The following is a 17,417-nucleotide window of genomic DNA, read 5'->3' as shown; positions in this document are numbered from 1 at the left end:
ATTCTGGTCCTGAGCACTGGAAATGTTCCCGGATTCCCACATGGAGCAAACCAAGGCTTTGAGCTCTCCTGCCGTGACTTACCACTTTAAATTAAACCGTTGGAAGATGCCTATCAGGTGCCAGGGTCCGCGATGTCTCGGATCATGTTTTCAGGATCCTTAAGTGGGAGGGGGAACAGCCCCAAGTCGTGGTCCACATAGGCACCAACGACATAGGTAGGAAAAGGGATAGGGGTGTAAGGCAGGAATTCAGGGAGCTAGGGTGGAAACTTAGATCTAGAACAAACAGAGTTATTATCTCTGGGTTGTTACCCGTGCCACGTGCTAGCGAGACGAGCAATAGGGAGAGAGAGCAGTTGAACACGTGGCTACAGGGATGGTGCAGGAGGGAGGGTTTCAGATACCTGGATAATTGGGGCTCATTCTGGGGTAGGTGGAACCTCTACAAACGGGATGGTCTACACCTGGACCAGAGGGGTACCATTATCCTGGGGGGGGGATTTGCTAATGCTCTTCGGGAGGGTTTAAACTAGTTCAGCAGGGGGTTGGGAACCTGAATTGTAGCTCCAGTATACAGGAGGTTGAGTGTAGTGAGGTCATGAGTAAGGTTTCAAAGTTGCAGGAGTGTACCGGCAGGCAGGAAGGTGGTTTAAAGTGTGTCTACTTCAATGCCAGGAGCATCCGGAATAAGGTGGGTGAACTTGCGGCATGGGTTGGTACCTGGGACTTCGATGTTGTGGCCATTTCGGAGATATGGATAGAGCAGGGACAGGAATGGTTGTTGCAGGTGCCGGGGTTTAAATATTTCAGTAAGCTCAAGGAAGGTGGAGGGGTGGCATTGTTAGTCAAGGACAGTATTACAGTGGCAGAAAGGACGTTTGATGAGGACTCGTCTACTGAGGTAGTATGGGCTGAGGTTAGAAACAGGAAAGGAGAGGTCACCCTGTTAGGAGTTTTCTATAGGCCTCCGAAGTTCCAGAGATGTAGAGGAAAGGATTGCAAAGAGATTCTGGATAGGAGCGAAAGTAACAGGGTAGTTGTTATGGGGGACTTTAACTTTCCAAATATTGACTGGAAACGCTATAGTTTGAGTACTTGAGATGGGTCCGTTTTTACCAATGTGTGCAGGAGGGTTTCCTGACACAGTATGTAGATAGGCCAACGAGGCGAGGCCATATTGGATTTGGTACTAGGTAATAAACCAGGACAGGTGTTAGATTTGGAGGTTGGTGAGCACTTTGGTGATAGTGACCACAATTCGATTGCGCTTACTTTAGCGATGGAAAGGGATAGGTATATACCGCAGGGCAAGAGTTATATCTGGGGGAAAGGCAATTATGATGCGATGAGGCAAGACTTAGGATGCATCGGATGGGGAGGGAATCTGCAGGGGATAGGCACAATTGAAATGTGGAGCTTGTTCAAGGAACAGCTACTGCGTGTCCTTGAAAAGTATGTACCCGTCAGGCAGGGAGGAAGTGGTCGAACGAGGGAACCGTGGTTTACTAAATTAGTTGAATCACTTGCCAAGAAGAAGAAGGAGGCTTATGTAAAGATGAGACGTGAAGGTTCAGTTAGGGCGCTCGAGAGTTACAAGTTAGCTAGGAAGGACCTAAAGAGAGAGCTAAGAAGAGCCAGGAGGGGACATGAGAAGTCTTTGGCAGGTAGGATCAAGGCTAACCCGAAAGCTTTCTATAGATATGTCAGGGATAAAAGAATGACTAGGGTAAGAGTAGGGCCAGTCAAGGACAGTAGTGGGAAGTTGTGCGTAGAGTCCGAGGAGATAGGAGAGGAGCTAAATGAATATTTTTCATCAGTATTCACACAGGAAAAAGAAAATGTTGTCGAGGAGAATACGGAGATACAGGCTACTAGACGAGGAGGGCTTAAGGTACATAAGGAGGAGGTGTTAGCAATTCTGGAAAGTGTGAAAATAGATAAGTCCCCTGGGCCGGATGGGATTTATCCTAGGATTCTCTGGGAAGCTAGGCAGGAGATTGCTGAGCCTTTGGCTTTGATCTTTATGTCATCATTGTCTACAGGAATAGTGCCAGAAGACTGGAGGATAGCAAATGTTGTCCCCTTGTTCAAGAAGGGGAGTAGAGACAACCCCAGTAACTATAGTCCAGTGAGCCTTACTTCTGTTGTGGGCAAAGTCTTGGAAAGGTTTATAAGAGATAGGATGTATAATCATCTGGAAAGGAATAACTTGATTAGAGATAGTCAACACGGTTTTGTGAAGGGTAGGACGTGCCTCACAAACGTTATTGAGTGATTTGAGAAGGTGACCAAACAGGTGGATGAGGGTAAAGCAGTTGATGTGGTGTATACAGATTTCAGTAAAGCGTTTGATAAGGTTCCCCACGGTAGGCTATTGCAGAAAATACGGAGGCATGGGATTCAGGGTGATTTAGCAGTTTGGATTAGAAATTGGCTAGCTGGAAGAAGACAAAAGGTGGTGGTTGATGGGAAATGTTCAGCCTGGAGTCCAGTTACTAGTGGTGTACCACAAGGATCTGCTTTGGGGCCAATGCGGTTTGTCATTTTTATAAATGACCTGGAGGAGGGCGTAGAAGGATGGGTGAGTAAATTTGCAGATTACACTAAAGTCGGTGGAATTATGGACAGTGCGGAAGGATGTTGCAGGTTACAGAGGGACATAGATAAGCTGCAAAGCTGGGCTGAAAGGTGGCAAATGGAGTTCAATGCAGAAAAGTGTGAGGTGATTCATTTTGGAAGGAATAACAGGAAGACAGAGTACTGGGCTAATGGTAAGATTCTTGGTAGTGTGGATGAGCAGAGAGATCTCGGTGTCCATGTACATAGATCCCTGAAAGTTGCCACCCAGGTTGAGAGGGTTGTTAAGAAGGCATATGGTGTGTTCGCTTTTATTGGTGGAGGGATTGAGTTTCGGAGTCATGAGGTCATGTTGCAGCTGTACAAAACTCTGGTGCGGCCGCATTTGGAGTATTGCGTGCAATTCTGGTCGCCGCATTACAGGAAGGATGTGGAAGCATTGGAAAAGATGCAGAGGAGATTTACCAGGATGTTGCCTGGTATGGAGGGAAGATCTTATAAGGGAAGGCTGAGGGACTTCGAGGCTGTTTTCGTTAGAGAGAAGAAGGTTAAGAGGTGACTTAATTGAGGCATACAAGATGATCAGAGGATTAGATAGGGTGGACAGTGAGAGCCTTTTCCCTCGGATGGTGATGTCTACCACAAGGGGACATAGCTTTAAATTGAGGGTAGACATAGGACAGATGTCAGAGGTAGGTTCTTTACTCAGAGAGTAGTAAGGGCATGGGATGCCCTGCCTGCAACAGTAGTGGACTCGCCAACATTAAGGGCATTTAATTAGTAATTGGATAAGCATATGGATGATAAGGGAATAGTGTAGATGGGCTTTCGAGTGGTTTCACAGGTCGGCGCAACATTGAGTTCCGAAGGGCCTGTACTGCGCTGTAATGTTCTATATCCAATTCTCTAGGGCCCTTCTCTTCTGGTCCTCGTTCCTACAGATTATAACCCTTACAAACTATAAACCACAAAAAGACCTTTTAAACAATAAGTGATAAAAGTGGTAAATACTTGAACTTACCTAGTACTTACCAATCATCTCTCTCCCCATAACCTATTCTTCTGCAGCAGGGCAAGATCATTCTCCAAAATGAAGTTAGAAAGCAAGGAGAGAAAGCAAAAAACATGACTTCCCTCTCTGCTCCAAATTCCCGATACCCACACTCGCTCTGGCTGTATCTGGCCTATTCCTCTTCATTCTCCGACTGATGTTCACAACCTGCAGAAGGCGACACTTGCTTTGGCAATTCCTGCATGTGTGTTTTGTGGTCAATATAGGCAGCTCAAGAGAGTGCTGCGGTGATACGGGAACTTTTCCAACGTTGGTGGGTTCTGATCATGGACTGAAACTTTGGGCTTGAGATAGGGCTTTCCTGGAGCACGCTAGTATATTACTTTGGTTTTCTTTGTGCTGATCAAAAGGCTAAAGTTGTCACATGCATTGGAGAACAAATCCATGCTGCATTGCATGTCCAACTCTGAATCTGCAGCGATTGCAGTGATTGGCAAACAGGAAATCGTAAAGTATGCCCTTGGAGGTCCATGTTTTGTTCTTGGCATTTCTCCTGGATCTGTCTACCTGCAAACACTGTATCAGTGATTCCTTGACCTTTTCTGACAGTGCACTGACTTTCTGGTGGTACAATATCTTGACCAGGGGCTGCAAAGCAGTTCACAAGTATTCTGGTGAAGACTTTGGCGCCAACAGAGAGGAGTGAGGTTTCTCTATGATCACCACAAGGTTGGCGAGTTCCTTTCCGCTTGAACAGGTGGACAATCGCGGTATCTTGGTATGCTTGCGGGATGATTGTTTTCTTCCTCGTAGACTGAAAGAGTTTAAGAGATTCTTGATCAGGCACTGACCTTTAGCCATGTGGAGCACTTCTGGGATAGCATCAACACATGGAGCTTTGCTGCTGGACAGGAGTTTTGTGTTTATCATTTTTAGCAGATTGCCAAGGTCATCAAGAGAGTACTTGATGACATCCTGTGAGAGCCTTCTCCTTAATTGATGCATGAAGGCTGATCGAAGATGTGGTTACAGTGTTTTGCCAGTGATTCTAAACTTTGAGCTTTTTCCGAGAGCAGTGTTGACCTGTGAAACCAAGTCTTGGTGATGAACCAGCAGACTGGGGCCTGTTGACAGATTTCACAGCATTTAGAATTTTTTCCAATCTTTGTGGTCTGCATATGACTGAAGTTCATCGGCTTTCTGAGTCAATCAAGTGTCTTGCATCTCTCTGAGCTTGCACTGGATGGTCCTATGGATGTTTGGTGGCACTGGATGGTCCTGTGGATGTTTGGTGGCACTGGATGGTCCTGTGGATGTTTGGTAGGCATCATGCTTGGATAGTGACATCATGTCATTGAGATGTGCAATGTGTCTACTGTTCGCAGATGACACTAAAATGAGTGGTAGAGCCAAGTCTGCAGAGAGATGTAGATAGTTTAATTGAGTGGGCAAGAGTCTGGCAGATGGAGTACAATGTTGGTAAATGTGAGGTCATCCATTTTGGTCAGAATAACAGCAAAATGGAATATTATTTAAATGGTAACAAATTGCAGCATGCTGCTGTGCAGAGAGATCTGGGTGTTTTTGTGTATGAATCGCAAAACGTTGGTTTGCAGGTGTAGCAAAGAAGGCAAATGGAACTTTGTCCTTCATTGCTAGAGGGTTGGAGTTTAAAAGCAGGGGAGTTATTTTGCAGCTGTATAGACCATAAGACATAGGAGCAGAATTAGGCCACTCGGCCCATCGAGTCTGCTCCGCCATTCAATCATGGCTGATATTTTCTCATCCCCATTCTCCTGCCTTTTCCCCATAACCCCGATCCCCTTATTAATCAAGAACTAATCTACCTCTGTCTTAAAGACACTCAGTGATTTGGCCTCCATAGCCTTCTGCGGCAAAGAGTTCTACAGATTCACCACCCTCTGGCTGAAGAAATTCCTCCTCATCTCTGTTTTAAAAGATCGCCCCTTTAGTCTGAGATGGTGTCCAGTTTTTCCTACAAGTGGAAACATCCTCTCCACATCCACTCTATCCAGGCCTCGCAGTATCCTGTAAGTTTCAATAAGATCCCCCCTCATTCTTCTAAACTCCAACGAGTACAGACCCAGAGTCCTCAACCGTTCCTCATAGGACAAGTTCTTCATTCCAGGGATCATTCTTGTGAACCTCCTCTGGACCCTTTCCAAGGCCAGCACATCCTTCCTTAGATACGGGGCCCAAAACTGCTCACAATACTCCAAGTGGGGTCTGACCAGAGCCTTATACAGTCTCAGAAATACATCCCTGGTCTTGTATTCTAGCCCTTGACATAAATGCTAACATTGCATTTTCCTTCTTTTTTTTTTTTATAAACGCATTTTATTCAGACTTTCATCAAAGTAGGTTGCAGCAAATAAACACCACCCAACAATCAACTATACAGTTTGTAGATTTTCCTCCTTTTTCACCCCCCTCCCCCCCCCCTCAACACTCCAGCTACGAACAGCTCCTCAAACACGGTCACAAACATCCCCCACCTTTTCTCAAACTCCCCCGCTGAGCCCCTTAGTTCATACTTTATCTTCTCTAACCGCAGGAAGTCATACAGGTCACCCAACCATGCTGCTATCTCCGGTGGCGATGCCGACCGCCACTCCAGCAAAATTTGCCGTGCAATCAGAGAGACAAAGGCCAAAGGGTCCGGGTCCACTCCCTCCCCCACTATCCTGGCTAAGACCGCGAACACTCCCTGCATTTGCCTTCTTAACTGCCGACTGAACCTGCACATTAACGTTAAGAGAATCGTGAACAAGGACTCCCAACTCCCTTTGTGCTTCTGATTTCCTAAGCATTTCCCCATTTAGAAAATAGTCTATACCTAAATTCCTCCTTCCAAAATGCATAACCTCACACTTTTCCACATGTATTTAATTTGCCACTTCATTGCCCAAATCCTTCTGCAGCCCCCTTGCTTCCTCAATACTATCTATCCCTCTCCAGATCTTTGCATCATCTGCAAACTTGGCAACAGTGCCTTCAGTTCCTTCTTCCAGATCATTAATGTATATTGTGAAAAGTTGTGGCCCAGCACACACCCCTGAGGCACACCACTAGTCACCGGCTGCCATCCCCACTCTCTACCTTCTGCCAATCCTCTATCCATGCCAGGATCTTACCCTTAACACCATGGGCCTTTAACTTATTTAACAGTCTCCTATGCGGCACCTTGTCAAAGGCCTTCTGGAAATCTAAATAAATCACGTCCACTGGTTCTCCTTTGTCTAACTTCCTTGTTACCTCCTCAAAGAACTCTAACAGATTTGTCAGACACGACCTCCCTTTGACAAAGCCGTGCTGACTCAGTCCTATTTTATCATGCACTTCCAAGTACTTTGCGATCTCATCTTTAATAACAGACTCTAAAATCTTACCGATGACAGGCTAACCGGCCTATAATTTCCCGTCTTTTTGCCTCCCTCCTAGAACCCTGGGGTGTAGTCCATCTGGTCCAGGTGACTTATCCACCTTCAAATCTTTCAGTTTCCCTAGAACCTTCTCCTTAGTAATGGTCACTGCACTTACCTCTGCCCCCTGGTTCTCCTGGAGCTCTGGCATCCCACTGATGTCTTCCACCGTGAAGGCTGATGCAAAGTAACTATTCAGTTTGTCTGCCATTTCTTTGTTTCCTATTATTGCTTCTCCAGCCACATTTTCCAGTGGTCCAATGTCTAGGGTGCTGGTGAGGTCACACCTGGAGTACTGTGTACAGTTTTAGTCTCCTTACCTGAGAAAGGATGTACTGGCACTGCAGGGTGTGCAGAGGAGATTCACAAGGTTGATTCTGGAGCTGAGGGGATTGGCTTATGAAGAGAGACTAAGTAGACTGGGACTATGCTCATTGGAATTTAGAGGAATGAGGGGGGGGGATCTTATAGAACATAGAAAATTATGAAGGGAATAGATAGGATAGAAGCAGGGAGATTGTTTCCACTGGCGAATGAAACTAGTACTAGGAGGCATAGCCTCAAAATAAGGGGGAGCAGGTTTAGGACTGAATTGAGGAGGAACTTCTTCCCCCAAATCTGTGGAATTCCCTGCCCAGTGAAGCAGTTGAGGCTACCTCAATAAATGTTTTTGAAGCAAAGGTAGACAGAGTTTTGAACAGTAAAGGAAGAAAAGGTTACGATGAGCAGGTGGATAAGTGGAAGCTGAGTCCACAAAAAGATCAGCTATGATCTTATTGAATGGCGGAGCAGGCTCGAGGAGCCAGGCGGCCTACTCCTGCTCCTAGTTCTTATGAGATGAACCCTATAGAGCTGAGATTTCTCCTTCAGTGGTTTCTGGATTACCTCACCGTTTCCATTGCATCAATCTTGATTCATACAAGAAGTAGGACCAAGGGCCTCTACAGCAGTGAAGTGCACTTACATCCCTGTCATCCTCAATGCAGCGAGTGTCCATTTTTGTTCTACACAGGCAACTATCAAGTTTCTCTATGAGAGATTCCTTCATGACTTCCTGTGTGAGCCAAGTCATCCCCTTGATTTGGCATTATCAGTTGGGCCTGGTGCCCCCAGGTCCAGTCTGCAAGCAGCCACAGGGGCTGCCAAGTGCCAAGGCAAGCTGTTTCAAATACCCACATTGGTTCTCTGAGACTTTGTTCCAGTTGTTTCCATACATTTTAGGCCCTCTAGCCCTCATCTTTCTAACCCCATGAATCCCCATCCACACCCATGTTACCTCTATGCTCCCATGCCAACCTTTGCCCCCAAGTCCATGCTAAGAGCCCATGCTAACTTAATGCCAACCCATGTTCCCATCTGCCACCCTTTGCCCTTATACCCTCCATAACTCATGCAATATCCACCATAGGCAGACCTCAGGAGCCATGTCTATTCAAGCCTGTGCTATAGTTAAAAACACTCTAATTCATGAAAGCCTATTTAATTTTAACATTTCAATCGTTGCATCTGAACCAGAGGGGCACCAATATCCTGGGAGGGAGGTTTTCGAGTACTCTTCGGGAGGGTTTAAACTAATTTGGCAGGGGAATGGGAACCGGATTTGTAGTCCAGCAACTAAGGAAGCCGATAGTCAGGACGCCAAAGCGTGTAATGAGGCAGTGGGGAAGGGAACACTGACAAAGGAGAGTACTTGCAGGCACGGAGATGGGTTGAAGTGTGTATACTTCAACGCAAGAAGCATCAGGAATAAGGTGGGTGAACTTAAGGCATGGATCGGTTCTTGGGACTACGATGTGGTGGCCATCACGGAAACTTGGATAGAAGAGGGGCAGAAATGGTTGTTGGAGGTCCCTGGTTATAGATGTTTCAATAAGATTAGGGAGGGTAGTAAAAGAGGTGGGGGGGGGGGGGGGTGGCATTGTTAATTAGAGATAGTATAACAGCTGCAGAAAGGCAGTTCGAGGAGTATCACCCGACTGAGGTAGTGTGGGTTGAAGTCAGAAATAGGAAAGGAGCAGTCACCTTGTTAGGAGTTTTCTATAGGCCCCCCAATAGTAGCAGAGATGTGGAGGAACAGATTGGGAAACAGATTTTGGAAAGGTGCAGAAGTCACAGGGTAGTAGTCATGGGTGACTTTAACTTCCCAAATATGGAGTGGAAACTCTTTAGATCAAATAGTTTGGATGGGGTGGTGTTTGTGCAGTGTGTCCAGGAAGCTTTTCTAACACAGTATGTAGATTGTCCGACCAGAGGAAGGGCAATATTGGATTTAGTACTTGGTAATGAACCAGGGCAAGTGATAGATTTGTTAGTGGGGGAGCATTTTGGAGATAGTGACCACAATTCTGTGACTTTCACTTTAGTAATGGAGAGGGATAGGGGCGTGCAACAGGGCAAGGTTTACAATTGGGGGAAGGGTAAATACAATGTTGTCAGACAAGAATTGAAGTGCATAAGTTGGGAACATAGGCTGTCAGGGAAGGACACAAGTGAAATGTGGAACTTGTTCAAGGAACAGGTACTACGTGACCTTGATATGTATGTCCCTGTCAGGCAGGGAAGAGATGGTCGAGTGAGGGAACCATGGTTGACAAGAGAGGTTGAATGTCTTGTTAAGAGGAAAAAGGAGACTTATGTAAGGCTGAGGAAACAAGGTTCAGACAGGGCATTGGAGGGATACAAGATAGCCAGGAGGGAACTGAAGAAAGGGATTAGGAGAGCTAAGAGAGGGCATGAACAATCTTTGGCGGGTAGGATCAAGGAAAACCCCAAGGCCTTTTACACATATGTGAGAAATATGAGAATGACTAGAGCGAGGGTAGGTCCGATCAAGGACAGTAGCGGAAGATTGTGTCTTGAGTCTGAAGAGATAGGAGAGGTCTTGAATGAGTACTTTTCTTCAGTATTTATGAATGAGAGGGGCCATATTGTTGGAGAGGGCCGTGTGAAACAGACTGGTAAGCTCGAGGAGATACTTGTTAGGAAGGAAAATGTGTTGGGCATTTTGAAAAACTTGAGGATAGACAAGTCCCCCGGGCCTGACGGGATATATCCAAGGATTCTATGGGAAGCAAGAGATGAAATTGCAGAGCCTTTGGCAATGATCTTTTCATCCTCACGGTCAACAGGGGTGGTACCAGGGGATTGGAGAGTGGCGAATGTCGTGCACCTGTTCAAAAAAGGGAATAGGGATAACCCTGGGAATTACAGGCCAGTTAGTCTTACTTCGGTCGTAGGCAAAGTAATGGAAAGGGTACTGAAGGATAGGATTTCTGAGCATCTGGAAAGACACTGCTTGATTAGGGATAGTCAGCACAGATTTGTGAGGGGTAGGTCTTGCCTTACAAGTCTTATTGAATTCTTTGAGGAGGTGACCAAGCATGTGGATGAAGGTAAAGCAGTGGATGTAGTGTGCATGGATTTTAGTAAGGCATTTGATAAGGTTCCCCATGGTAGGCTTCTGCAGAAAGTAAGGAGGCATGGGATAGTGGGAAATTTGGCCAGTTGGATAACGAACTGGCTACCCGATAGAAGTCAGAGAGTGGTGGTGGATGGCAAATATTCAGCCTGGATCCCAGTTACCAGTGGCGTACCGCAGGGATCAGTTCTGGGTCCTCTGCTGTTTGTGATTTTCATTAATGACTTGGATGAGGGAGTTGAAGGGTGGGTCAGTAAATTTGCAGACGATACGAAGATTGGTAGAGTTGTGGATAGTAAGGAGGGCTGTTGTCGGCTGCAAAGAGACATAGATAGGATGCAGAGCTGGGCTGAGAAGTGGCAGATGGAGTTTAACCCTGAAAAGTGTGAGGTTGTCCATTTTGGAAGGACAAATATGAATGCGGAATACACGGTTAACAGTAGAGTTCTTGGCAATGTGGAGGAGCAGAGAGATCTTGGGGTCTATGTTCATTCATCTTTGAAAGTTGCCACTCAAGTGGATAGAGCTGTGAAGAAGGCCTATGGTGTGCTCGCGTTCATTAACAGAGGGATTGAATTTAAGAGCCGTGAGGTGATGATGCAGCTGTACAAAACTTTGGTAAGGCCACATATGGAGTACTGTGTACAGTTCTGGTCGCCTCATTTTAGGAAGGATGTGGAAGCTTTGGAAAAGGTGCAAAGGAGATTTACCAGGATGTTGCCTGGAATGGAGAGTAGGTCTTACGAGGAAAGGTTGAGGGTGCTAGGCCTTTTCTCATTAGAACGGAGAAGGATGAGGGGCGACTTGATAGAGGTTTATAAGATGATCAGGGGAATAGATAGAGTAGACAGTCAGAGACTTTTTCCCCGGGTGGAACAAACCATTACGAGGGGACATAAATTTAAGGTGAAAGGTGGAAGATATAGGAGGGATATCAGAGGTAGGTTCTTTACCCAGAGAGTAGTGGGGGCATGGAATGCACTGCCTGTGGAAGTAGTTGAGTCAGAAACATTAGGGACCTTCAAGCAGCTATTGGATAGGTACATGGATTACGGTAAAATGATATAGTGTAGATTTATTTGTTCTTAAGGGCAGCACGGTAGCATTGTGGATAGCACAATTGCTTCACAGCTCCAGGGTCCCAGGTTCGATTCGGACTTGGATCACTGTCTGTGCGGAGTCTGCACATCCTCCCCGTGTCTGCGTGGGTTTCCTCCGGGTGCTCCGGTTTCCTCCCACAGTCCAAAGATGTGCAGGTTAGGTGGATTGGCCCTGATAAATTGCCGTGAGTGTCCAAAATTGCCCTTGGTGTTGGGTGGAGGTGTTGAGTTTGGGTAGGGGGCTCTTTCCAAGAGCCGGTGCAGACTCAAAGGGCCGAATGGCCTCCTTCTGCACTGTAAATTCAATGATAATCTATGATTAATCTAGGACAAAGGTTCGGCACAACATCGTGGGCCGAAGGGCCTGTTCTGTGCTGTATTTTCTATGTTCTATGTTCAAGTACTTGATCTCTTTTCAAAACAAACAGACTCCCACGTCAAAGACAAAAAATTCATCAATGACCTCTTTAATCTGTCTATCAGCTATGAATTTAGGAAACCAGAGATAATTATCAGTTGCAAAAATCAGCCAAGGTTTAATAATGACATAATAGGTCATGGGGAAATGCTACTGTAATTGCTAGACCCGATTTCTTTCAACCTTCATTGTCTTGTTTTTGAAATTTTTAATGGGCAGGCAATTTTAATAATTTCATAGCTTATGGTATTTTTGACCTCTCACTGAAACAGGCAGGCTCTTGTTGTAGTTTTAAAGGGTTGGCGATTTAAATAGCTTCACAGTTTGAGAATTCGACAAACATATCTGCCCTTCATGGGAATTTAAGTCTACTATAAAAATTTGTGACTTCCACATTGTGGGTTAAGGACCTTGCTGCAGTAAAATTAGAGTCTGTTTGAACTCAGAACTCAGTTCAAGATGAATCAAGATGAGTTCAGGTTTCTCTCATGTGCGAGTCACACTCTGTCCCCGTTCCCCTACGGTGCAAATAGGATCTGTTGGATATGGGGACTGGACCTCCGAATCCAGGTCTCGCTCGCCATTTTTAGAGATTGGTGGAGTCTCCACTGCTGTGTGAAAATCCATCTCTAAGTGTTTAGTTATGTCTGAAGATTTCATGTAACTCTGTAGCTGATTTATACTTTGACACTAATACAGATGCCACTATATCAATAACATTCTCCCCTTGCCTGCATCGTGTTCCCCCAGCATCAGTGTGGGTTTCCTGCAGGTGCTGCGGTTTCCTCCCACAGTCCAAAGATGTGCAGGTTAGATGGATTGGCCCTGCTAACTTGCCTCTTCGTATCCAAAGATGTACAGGTTAGGTGGGTTGTGGGGAGTGGGCCGAGCTATGGTACTCTTTCAGAGGGTCGGTGCAGACTCGATGGACCGAATGGCCTCCTTCTGCACTGTAGGGCTTCTATGATATCGCAATCTTGGTAAAACAGACTTTGAAGTACTACTGTTGATGCCCTGTAATCCCAACTCCATAAAATAATACAATGCAGTTTATCATTGCGAACTTTACTTTCTCCATTGGGTTGCAATCGCACACTTACATAAAATAAGCTCACCCGATATATGTACACTAAGGTGGTTATTACACCTCTGATACTAACAGTGCTGGCAGCATATGAATACATTATAAATAGTTCCAGTTAATGCAAATAATGAAAACTGCATTTTTAACATTTGTATTTCCTCCAAATTATACTCACTCCCAATTTTCTGAATTACATTACACCATGCTATTTACTTGCATTGACCATTAATTACAGAGTTAATTTGAGTGAACAGCTGTTATATAAACTGGTCTTTCATGTAAGATCAAATCAGATGTGCCACCTCTATTACTTTTGTGAAGTGTTACTTTCATAGATAATAAATTGTTAAACAATTATTACAGAAGATGGATCTAGAACCTATCAGCTCAATATTTGCCTTTTTACTCTTCGGTGAAAACTAATGAAAAGAGACAAAATAATGGAGGTCTCAACTGCCCATTCTCATCCTCCTACATAAGAATTAGGAACAGGAGTTGGCCATTTGGCCCCTCGAGCATGCTCCGCCATTCAATAAGATCATGGCTGAAATCTCTGTGAACTCAGCTCCACTTATCCGCCCGTTCGCCATGGTCCTTAATTCTTTTACTGTTCAAAAATCTATCTTTGCCTTTAAAATATTCAACGAGGTAGCCTCAATTGCTTCTCTGGATAGGGAAATCCACACATTTATAACCTTTTGGGTGAAGAGGTTCCTCCTCAACTCAGTCCTAAATCTGCACCCCCTTATTCTGAGGCTATGACCCCGAGTTCTGGTTTCCTCCGCCAGTGGAAACAACCTCCCTGCTTCTATCTTATCTATTCCCTTCATAATTGTTTCTATAAGATTCCCCCCCTCATTCTTCTAAATTCCAATGAATATAGTCCCAGTCTACTCAGTCTCCATAAGCCAATCTTCTCTACTCCGGAATCAACCTAGTGAATCTTCTCTGCACATCCTCCAGTGCCAGTACATCCTTTCTCAAATAAGGAGACCAAAACTGTACACAGTACTCCCGGTGTAGCCTCCCCAGCACCCTATACAGCTGCAACATAACCTCCCTGCTTTAAATTTCATCCCTCTCGCAATGAAGTACAAAATTCCATTTACCTTCTTAATTACCGACTTTTTGCGATTCATGTACAATGACACCGAGGTCCCTCTGCACAGCAGCATGCTGCTATTTTTTACCATTTAAATAATCGTCCATTTTGCTGTTATTCTAAAACGGATGACCTCACATTTACCAACATTGTACTCCATCTGCCAGACCCTTGCCCACTCACTTAAACTATCTATTATCCCTCTGCAGGCTTTGTGTCCTCTGCTCACTTTGCTCTACCACTCAACTTAGTGTCATCTGCAAACTTTGACATATTACACTTGGTCCCCAACTCCAAATCATCTATGTAAATTGTAAACAATTGTGGTCCCAACACTGAGCCCTGAGGCACACCACTAGCCACTGATCGCCAACCAGAAAAACACCCATTTATCCCCACTCTTTGCTTTCTGTTAGTTAACCAATCCTCGATTGATCCTAATACATTACTCGTGAGGCCATGCAACTTTATCTTATGCAGCAGTCTTTTGGGCGGCACTTCGGCGAATGTCTTCTGGAAATCCAGATACACCACACTCACCAGTTCCCTGTTGTCCACCGCGCTCGTAATGTCCTCAAAGAATTCCAGTAAATTAGTTAAACATAATCTGCCTTTCATGAACCCATGCTGTGTCTGACCAATGGGACAATTTCTACCCAGATGTTTCGCTATTTCTCTCTTGATGATAGATTCAAGCATTTTCCCCACTACAGAAGTTAAGCTAACTGGCCTATAGTTGCTAGCCTTTGATCTACCTCTTTTTTAAAAAACAGTGGGGTCACATTTGCTGTTTTCCAAATGCCACAGCGTCGAAGGAATTTTGGTGAATTACCACGAGTGCATTTGCTATTTCCCCTGCCAGCTCTTTTAGTACCCTGGGATGCATTCCAACAGGGTGAGGAGGCTTGCCTACCTTTAGCCCCATTAGCTTGCCCAACACTAGCTCCTTAGTGATAATGATTTCGAGGTCCTCACCTGCCATAGCCTCCTTGCCATCAATTATTGGCATGTTATTTGTGTCTACCACACAGAAGGCCGACACAAACTACCTGTTCATTTCCCATTATTAAATCCCCCCTTCTCATCCTCTAAAGTACCAATGTTTACCTTAGCCACTCTTTTTTTGTTATATATATTTGCAGAAACTTTTGTTATCTGTTTTTATATTCTGAGCTAGTTTACTCTCATAAACGATCTTAACTTTTCTTTATAGTTTTTTTCATGGCTTTCTGTTGACCTTTAAAGATTTCCCAATCCTCTACTTTCCCACTTAGCTTTGCCACTTTGTATGAATTTTCCTTTAATTTGATACTTTATTTCTTTAGCTATCCATGGCTGATTATCCCTTTTCCTATATTCCTTCCTTTTCACTAGTATATACTTTTGCTGAGCACTGTAAAAAATCACTTTGAAAGTCCTCCACGGTTCCTTAATTGTCCCACCATAAAGTCTTTGCTCCCAGTCTACCTTAGCCAACTCCTCCCTCATCCCATTGTAGTCTCCTTTGTTTAAGCAGAAGACACTGGTAATGGATTTTATCTTCTCACCCTACATCTATACTTTAAATTCAACCATACTGTGATCGCTCCTTCTGAGAGGATCCCTAACTATGAAATACTTAATTATTCCTGTCTCATTGCACAGGACCAGATCTAGGATAGCTTGCTCCCTTGTAAGTTCCATTACATACTGTTCAAAGAAACTATCGCAGATTCATTCTATGAACGTCTCCTCAAGGCTGCCTTGACTGACCTGGTTTGACCAATCGACATGTAGATTAAAGTCCCCCATGATATTTGCCATACCATTTTTACATGCATCAGTTATATATTTTTTGCTTATTGCCCACCCCACCGTGATGTTATTATTTGGTGGCCTATAGACTATGCCTATCAGTGACCTTTTCTCCTTACTATTTCTAATTTCCACCTAAATGGATTATTTTTCTCCATAGAATCTATGTCACCCTTAAATATCAGAGCTACACCACCTCCCTTAACTTCCTGCCTGTCCTTCCAAATAGTCTGATACCCCTGGATATTTAATTCCCAGTCATGACCACCCTGCAACCATGTCTCTCTAATGGCTACTAAATCATACTCATTCGTTATGATTTGTGCCATCAACTCATTTACCTTATTTCGAATGCTATGAGCATGCAGGTAAAGTGTCCTTATACTAGTTTTTATACCTTCTTTTTGAATCCTAAGACCTCCATTAATAACATTGCCTGAGTTCTTCTTCCCTTTAACTTTTTTCATAATTTTCCTTGTAGTTAAACCCACCACCCCATGTGCTAACCTGCTGCTTTGCTTCCCATTAACCATTATTCTTCCCGTAGTTTTACCCTTCGCTTCCATCCCACTTGCTCGTTTAAAGTCCTTGTAACCACCGTATTAGATCACTGGTCCCAGATCGGTTCAAGTGAAGACCGTCCCAACGTACAATCCGTCCTGCTCCAATATTGATGCCAATGCCCCATGAAAAGGAACCCCTCTTTCCTGCACCATTCCTTTAGCCATGTGTTTACTTCCCTAACTTTCTCATCCCTATTACAATTCGCACGTGGCTCAGGTAGTAATTCAGATATTATACCCCTGGAGGACCTGTTCTTTAATTTAGTTCCTAGTACCTGATAATCCCCCAATAGGTCCTCTTTCCTAGTCTCACCTATGTTGTTTGTCCCAACGTGGACCACAACAACTGGATCCTCCCCCTCCCACTTCAATATCCTTTCAAGCCGGTCAGAGATGTCCCTCACCCTGGCACCGGGCTGGCAACATACCATGCGGGACACTCGATCCTGCTTACAAAGGATGCTATCAATCCGCTAATTATAGAATCCCTTACTACTACCACTTGTCTTTTTGCTCCCCCTGCTTGAATGGCCTCCTGTACCACAGTGCAGTGGCCGGCTAACTCATCCTCCCTACAACCCTTTTCCTCATCCACACAGAGAGCAAGTACTTCATACCTGTTGGACAAGGTCAAGAGCTGAGGCTCCTCCATACCTGAATTCAGGATCCCTCTACCTGCCTCACTTGCAGTCACACCCTGATGTCCCTGACTATTGACTGACTTTGAGGTACTTAATCCATGGGGTGTAACTGCCTCCTGAAATAAAGCATCCAGGTAACTCTCCTCCTTCCAGATGTGCCGCACTGTCTGAAGCTCAGACTCCAGCTCATCAATTCTGAGCCAAAGCTCCTCGAGCAACCAACACTTGCTGCAGAATAGGTCATTGCAGCTCGCAATGAGATCTG

At 44.8% G+C, this 17,417-nt stretch overlaps 1 protein-coding gene across 9 annotated transcripts in view; it reads right to left on the bottom strand.

Annotated features, from left to right (window-relative positions):
* The window catches only part of LOC140429185 (storkhead-box protein 2-like), a 484,578-nt gene that overhangs the window by 20,067 nt on the left and 447,094 nt on the right, over positions 1–17,417 (bottom strand). The gene's annotated exons all lie outside the window — the stretch shown is intronic.

The sequence above is a fragment of the Scyliorhinus torazame genome, chromosome 9 (genome assembly GCF_047496885.1).
Source record: "Scyliorhinus torazame isolate Kashiwa2021f chromosome 9, sScyTor2.1, whole genome shotgun sequence".
NCBI lineage: Eukaryota > Metazoa > Chordata > Chondrichthyes > Carcharhiniformes > Scyliorhinidae > Scyliorhinus > Scyliorhinus torazame.
Note: the sequence above shows the minus strand (reverse complement) of the source record. Positions and strands in the feature narration are given on the sequence as shown.